The sequence below is a fragment of the Taudactylus pleione genome, unplaced genomic scaffold (assembly GCF_031769625.1).
Source record: "Taudactylus pleione unplaced genomic scaffold, aTauple2 ptg000318l, whole genome shotgun sequence".
Lineage (NCBI taxonomy): Eukaryota > Metazoa > Chordata > Amphibia > Anura > Myobatrachidae > Taudactylus > Taudactylus pleione.
Window position 1 is genome coordinate 1,927,584 of NW_028284719.1, and position 8,268 is coordinate 1,935,851.

Sequence of the window (8,268 nt, forward strand, 5' to 3'; positions counted from 1 at the left end):
TAGTAGATGTAACTGAAGAAACAGTGAGTTCACATGTATATGACTCTGACATTGCTGCTCTTAGGAAATTAGATTTGTCTGCTGTTATGGATACATATATGCAAATCTGCAGGCCATAACTAGACAAATCATGGGGAATATTTTGATTTATAACCACCTTGAACTTTGGTTCTCCCTAGTATAGTAAGGAATAAGGAGTGGACCCTACTTTTCAGAAATTGTATGTTCACAAATTTTCTTTGTCAGCCACGATTTTTGTATGTATGTCAGTTAGTTGTCAATTTTTAACCTTCATTTTTCATTGCATTTTTTTTCCCAGAGATTAGGACAGTTTATATTGGTTATAATAAAAGTCAAGTTTTAATATATTATTTTCTTCTACTGTGCGACGGTCATATTCAATCATATTTTACAAACTAAGAGAGCATTAAAAATCCGAATATTGGAAAATATTAAAAATTTTAAGAATTCAGTGGAGAACAACAGCGTGCCCCGTCATTTTAAAGAATGTCAATCAAGTAATCCAAATACATTGAAGTTTATAGGTTTGGAACATGCTGTGTTGAATCAGAGGAGAGGTGATAGATTGACTCTTTTGTCTAAGCGAGAAACATTCTGGATCATTACCTTGAATACTTTATATCCATAGGGACTAAATGAGGGGTTTGAGATCACCCCATTTTTAGAGTGATCATTTCTTATTTTTAGTCTATACATTTTGTACATATTTTTCAGTCTGTATATATTTCTTCCTTAATCTCTCTTTTGAATAGGTGTGTATCCCCTGAAGTAACTTAAATATAGGTTTACTATGTGGGGATGGATGCAGGTGCTTTAGAAGTTTTTATTTCTTATATGTTGTGTTTTATACAACTGTGTAACTGATATATGTTAACATCACATGAAGATAATTGTTTTCCTTTTTTTTTGTTAAACATTCTGGATTATTACATTGAACACTTTATATCTACAGGGACTAAATGAGGGGCTTGAGATCACCCCATTTTTAGAGTGATCATTTGTCATTTTTAGTTCATATATATTATATATATTTTTATATTTTTTAGCCTATACATATTTCTTTCTCAATCTCTCTCTTGAATAGGTGTGCATCCCTTTAAGTAAGTTAAATATAGGTGAGAATGCATGCAGGTGCTTTAGAAGTTTTTAATTTCTGTATGTTGTGTTTTATATGATTGTGTAACTGATATATGTCAACCTCACATGAAGGTATTGTTTTCCTTTTTTATGCAAACAGTATGTATGCAATTTGTTTTAAATGAATTTTACTAATTAATTGTAATATTTTTTTAATACAATAAATATGGTATATTGCACAATTTCTTACTATGTATTTATATATATTATAAAGCGATGCAGCTATTGTTAACCATTAAGTAAAATGTGTCATGTATAAGAGTAATGTAGTATTAGTTAAGCACTGTGCACTAACGAAGGATCAGTGTGATAAATACATTGGATTGGTTGTTTGTTGCTATTAATGTGGTATTTGTGGTGCTTGGCCAAACCTCTGATGAAGTCCTTGTGATGAAACCGGTAGGGGCGTGGCCTGGTACATTCCTGCTCCTTCGTGAAGGAGATCCTGGCTGTGTCTGTGTGATACATGGTTTCCAGGTTTCCATTACCATTATGCAGATGAACTTGCGGTATGTGACCGCCACCTGTGGTATGCAAGCTGTTTACCTGTACTGTCTGTTTGCTTATTAAAGACCCCATGTTTATTTTGCTTATTAGCTATATATATATATATATATATATATATACGACAGGCTTAATTCACGGCACTCAACCATCTGGGGTGCCCTTAGCATATGACCACACCGACTACATAAAAAATATCACGAGGTGAAGATGCCAGAATTCCGAGTGGGCAGTGGCTAAGTAAAAGACCTGACACAGGCTGCTGCTCACTATGTGAAGACACCAAAGCCCTGGTGGGATGGCCCCCACCATGCGAATATCCCTAGGACCCGATGTGGCGGTGGCCACGTAAAAAGAGCCTAAAGGTCACCATGCCCCAGGTGAACACCTGTAAAATAAAATATTACAATATTAAAGTGTGTTATTTTAATATATTTTTTTACAGGTGGACTACAGATTCCAGTGGGCCCTAATGCCCAGCATGGGGGTACTTGTGGTTTTCACACAATCAACATCACATCACACAATCATCCTGGAACCCACTGCTAAGGGGTGCTGGGGAAAGCCCTGGGCTATCAGCCTAGGGCTGGAGTGCCCTTCATTTGGCAGTCCCCAACTCCCCTGGGATCCCTGGCCAGGGCTGACTAGTGGCCAAGGCTAATGCTTTGGATGGGGGGCCCGGAGAAAGGGCTCCCTTAGCTGTGGCATAAGCCACACACTAGAAAAGGGTTCAGTTCTGGTTTTGGACCCAATGTAATTTTTCCCCCTTTATTCCCAGAACCAGGATTGGATCAGAGCCCAGTGCTGGTTGCACAATGTACGGGGACCCCTATGTAATTTGTCCCCCATATTTTGGCACCCAGGATTGGTTCTGAGTAGCCCGATTCTGGTTGTGTTAAATACAGGGATCCCTATTTCATTTTTTCCCTGTATTTTCACAACTAGGACCAGCAGTTAAGAGCCCAGGGCTGGTTGTGCTTTAGGAGGAGGGGATCACTTTAAACTACCAACCCACCACCCACCATGCCAGGGGTGTTGGGGATAGCCCTGGGCTATCAGCCTAGGCCTGGGGTGCTCCAGAGAGGGTCCCCAGGAATCTCCAGCCTGGGCAGACTAATGGTCAGGGTTGATGCTGTGGCTGGGGGCCAGGTGAAAGGGCACCCCTGGCTGTAGCATCAGCCCCCCACTAGAAAATCTTTGGTGCTGGTTCTGGAAAATACAGGGGAACCCTACTAATTTTTTTCCCTTTATTTCCAGAACCAGGACTGGGTCAGAGCCCAGTGCTGGTTATGCAACTTACGGGGGACCCCTATGTAATTTTTTCACAATATTTTGGCAACCAGGTCTGGTTATGACTATGCTGATGCTGATTGTGCAAGTACAGGGGATCCCTATGTTGTTTATCCCCTGTATTTAAGCACACCAAGCACTGGGTCACTAAATGCCCAGGGCTGGTTACTCTTTGGGGGGTGGGAACACCATTCTTTTTCTTTTTTAACAGGTTTTTTTAATTTTTTAATGCAGCAGCACAAACAGGTCTCTCTAATCCTGTCTCTGCTATGTGTCAATGCCAGATGTATGAAGCACAGATCTCCTGGTCTGTGCATGCATCTGTGTCACTAAAATACACAGCAGCTCAGACCGGGTCTCACTTTAACACTTTATTACCCCTTTACCCATGGCCCAGGGGTGCAGGGAAGAGCCCCAGACTTCAGACCAAGCCTGGGATTTCTGGAGAGAAGGGACCCCACCTCCCCTGAGATCCCCTACTTGGCCTGACTGGCTGGTGGTGAGAATGCTTTGGCTATGGAGACCTGGTGAAAGGGTCTCCTGGCTGTGGTATTACACTCTGGTCGGTTTGGGTCTGGTGCTAGTTTTAAATATAGGGGGAACCCTACACATTTTCCCCCCTATATTTAAAACCAGGACTGGTCCTGCAGCCAGGTTCTGGTTCCTAAATTATGGTGGAACCCAACACATTTTGTTCCCCATAATTTTAGGAACCAGGACTGGCTGACCAGTCTGGGGCTGATTATGCCTTTGGGAGGGGGGATCCCATGTAATTTTATTTTTTTTAATTAATCATTAAACATACTTTTCAGTATTAAACATACACAAATCACACTGATTCGTGTATGTTTGATGGAAACTCACAGGTCTGGAGGTGCTACATTGTAAACTTCTATTGACTCCTTGATTTGGAAGTAAAAACGGCCAGATATAGCAAAACAATTAATGGTAAAATCCCGATTTAGGCTGAAATTAATGAAATGTACTTTCTGATTTGAGCTGATGGTGAATTCATTTCTAGTGATAAAAATTACCGAATTTGCAGCATTAAATCATCCGATTTCAACCCCAAATGATGAAAAAATCAACCGAGTTTAATGATAGAAAATTACAGATTTTCAAAAAAGTGATATTTTTACCTAAGAATGCAAATTGGGACCAACACAATTGTTAGTAAATTTACCTCTGAGAGTTTAGCGGCAGGATTTTACTATGGAGACCCCACCGCTGAGCGCTCATTGGCTGAGAGAGGCGAGCCTTCCGCCTCTCAGCCAATGAGCAGTTCTCACCATTGGCTTCAATGGTGAGAACCACATGTGTCCATTTAAAAAATGGCACCTCAGTCCCATTTAGAAATTTAAATATGGCAGCCACGAGCCAGTCATGTCTCATGACGTCATCGCCCTGCCCGCTCGGATGGCTTTTATAAAGCCAGTGTGAGGCACTGTCAGGCCAGTCTGTCAGCAGGGATGCAGCAGTGAAGAGCTGCCGAAGAGAAAAGACACCAAGGAAGTCCTGGATGGGTGGAGCCCTCCAGGTGAAGTCTCCTTGGAAGCCCTGGGGCAGGCGGCAGCCACGTAAAAGAGTTTAAAAGCTGCTGCCTCCCAAGTGTAGGTGCAGAACAATAAAATAATAAAACAAATGATGTATGTTTTTGATTTTTAATATCTCTTTTACTATAGGTACCAGTGTGCCAACAATGCCCCGCTTGCTGGTACTTGTTGTTCTCCAAGTACCAGCATGTGGGGGAGGCTTGCTGTAGTTCTACTGCAAAAGACATTATACTTCTATTTTTTACACCACATTACGCTATGAACCCAGGACCAACCACTCCAGTGCTGCCGGGATAGCCCTGGGCTATCATCCTAATCCTGGGTGCCCTGGAGAGGAGGACCCCTTTATTGAGGGTCCCCAGCAATCCCTGGCCTTGGCTGACTAGTGGTCATGGTTAATGCTTCGGCTGGGGGGCCCGGTGAAAGGGGTCCCCTGGCTGTGGCATCAGCCCCCTGCTAGAAAAAGTCTGGTGATGGTTCTGGAAAATACAGGCGAACCCTACTAATTTTTTCCTCTGTATTTCCAAGACCGGCTCAGAGCCAAGTGCTGGTAGCATTAAATACGGGGGACCCCTACATCATTTGTCCCCATATTTTCACAACCAGGACCGGCAGGGCTGGTTATGTTTGGGGGAGGGAGGCATGTCCCTATTTTAAATTTTTATTTTACACAAATTAAAATTTTAACACAAATGCATAGATGGATTTCACTGATTCATCCATACATCTATGTCTTATTTTCTCAGATGAATGCCCAGTGCCAGTGAGCACCTATGTTGTCTGTTGTCTGCTGATGCCCCTGTGCCCTGCTCCACTGCTGCCACTGGTCCACACCCCACTGCTGCCACCCTCTCCTGCAGCCTGCCCATGCAACCGTCTACCCTGTGCATCCCCAAAACACCTCCTGTGTGCCTACCTTCCTCCACCTGCACTAATTTACCATTGTGTTGCCCTTCTCCTCTGCAGGTGGCCCGGTTTGCTCCTCCAAGCCCTGATAGTTAATACATTTTAATAAAGCAATGAAAATCTGCATCAAATTGGCTTGCCCCCATCTGTACTGCTTAATCTTCCCCTCTCAATGCCTTAATGTCTGCCCCATCCACACTGCTCTGTCTTCTCCCCCCATACAACATAGACTGCATGTGTGTATTCCAATGAGCACACAATTCTGTGAATTAGCAGCTCCACCATTATGAGAGTTACAGCAATCTCACTCTGGGCCTGATTCAGAGCCGCTCGTAAGCGGCCGCTCGTTTGCTCTGAGCGATGTTCGCACATCTGCGCATGCGTATGGGTTTTAGTATGCATGCGCGAACCAGTTAGTGCGGTCGAAAATCGTGTGCTCGCAAAATAGCGAATGCCTGCTAATTTGAGTGACAGAATGTGGCGTTTGTGGGTGGTAACAGGGGAAGGTGCTTGAAAACGGGGAGTGGAGATCCGAACGCAGGCGTGCCAAACGGTCAAAACAAGCATTTTAAGGGTGTGCATAATTAACAAAGCAGCGTCATTAACCACGTCACTTGGTTGTCTTTTAGCCTGAACTGCTCGCATGATGGCGGTAGGAAAATCCAACCACAAGCACTGCGAGCAGTTCATACGCCTTTCGATGTACTCGATTAATCAAATAAATAGCGGAGATGACGTATTATGCGAGCGGCCAGGGGGCGTTTTTTCCAAAATAGTGAGCGCATGTTTCGTTCGCTCGTTCAGACATAGAGGCGTCAACAGACCGCAAAGAGCGAGCGCTTAATTTAAATAGCCAGCCCCTTTTTCTGAACGACCGTCTGCAAATAGCGTCCGGCTCTGAATCAGGCCCTCTGTGAGAGTGCTGAATCTGCAGTTAACCACATGGTGTCATGGCATACCATATCTGTATTACACAAGGAACATGTTCATTAAGGCGTCAGCCTTAATGATTGTAATTTCATTGCTTTTTGAAGTTTGAGTGGCAGAAATTCAATAGGGTTTGTGAAATTTCAGATCATGTCTAAGAAGCCTTAATGGGACATGTGAAACCGTAAGGATTTTTGTCTATGAAATATATATACAGCTATATATATATATATATATATATATATATATATATAGTATTTATTAATTTGTTGATTTTTTATTGATTACATTAATTGCAATGTTGGCATGTTTGTATTGACTGGATTAAATTGCATGATTTGTTTAAGCACACAAAACACACTTGCCAATTAATTAAGTGCTATAAGCAATGCTTGATTCGTCAATTTTGGTTTAAAAGAACCCATACTGGTATCTACTATTAATCTGTCTGACAAAACTGTAACCTGCCCCGGGCAGTGTGTGCAGCAGAAAAATATGTAGGGGGATTACTTACATCAAGGGATTTCATGGGAATGCATTTCTTAAACAGTACCTGCTGCATCAGGTTGAGACTACCAGCTTTCCTCTATTCATATAGTCATTGCACAGACTCACTGACAGTAAGCCGCTCTGACAAACAACAACTAAGATACAGTGGATCGGCTATTTGACACTGTTTAGCTGTTTCCATTCATCGCATATCAGTTTTATAGGTACATCTGTGTCGATATTGAAATGATTGAACTGTGCATTATGAGGTGTTTTTTTTTCATTATACAGGGTTTAATAATCCATAAGGATTTAACATAACAACTCACATGGTGCACAGTCTTTCTATATGTTGATTTTTTCAGTTACTAATAACTATCGCCTAATTGATCTATGGTGACTGAATCAAACAGATACATGGAAGCTGCTGTTTTGCTAAGATGGGATCTCCATAATACCGGCAGCATTCCATACTGACACTATTGACAAAATGATCATGTACTCTGCACCACCGGTGTCATAGATGGAACCTTAATTTTATTCTGAGGATCAGTGACCTAATCTGATCACAGGGATTAAAGGGGTGATTCAGCAGAGGACACAGGAGCTATCACATTTGCTTACATGTTAGCAGCTGCGATAGCTGCAAAATGTTAATGCTGCAGGAGGCGTCATGCTCATGCCTCTGCATGCATTACTTATCTAAGGATGCAGCATCAGATAATCTGTGATCACATTGGTCGGCTGACTGACCCATGGGGACATGTAATCCAGCTGCCGCAGATACAACAAAGAGGCCAATAAATTTCCATCAGCCGATGGAGATCCTGGCCTTTTTCCTCCCCCCAATGGCGGTGACACGCCTCCATATTGAAAACAGAGGCCATTACCACCCACTCCCCACCCACAAATGGCAGCAGACTGCTAATCACTGACAGACTGCTGACGCTCTGCATGTAGTCACATAGGACTGCACATGTGTTGTATGGGTCCGGTGCCTGCGCAGATTCCCAACCAACAATTGGACTGCTTGGGATCTCTTTGTGAAGTAATAACAGACATCAGAATATTTTTATCTCCAAAGAATTTTAGTGGATGTGTTTATCCCCCAAGCAATATTATGTATTGATTCATTGTATATGGACATAGAAATTATCCACATTCATCTGAGATGGGACTAGTGCAACAATGACTGTTGTTTAGCATTTACATTGTTTCCCAGTACAACAGGCAGTTATATTATATTTTATTACCAATAATATCTTCATCAGTGACACCTACTACAGGGATGATCCTTTACTTTCATATGAAACATTAGTCGCTTAGCGTTGGCAGCTATTATTGTTATAATTGTATCTTTATTGTATGTGCCAGGTTGCCTAGGATTGGCCCTTGGGTGAGCAGACATCAGGTATGACGGCGAGTAACGCGTTTAGTATTA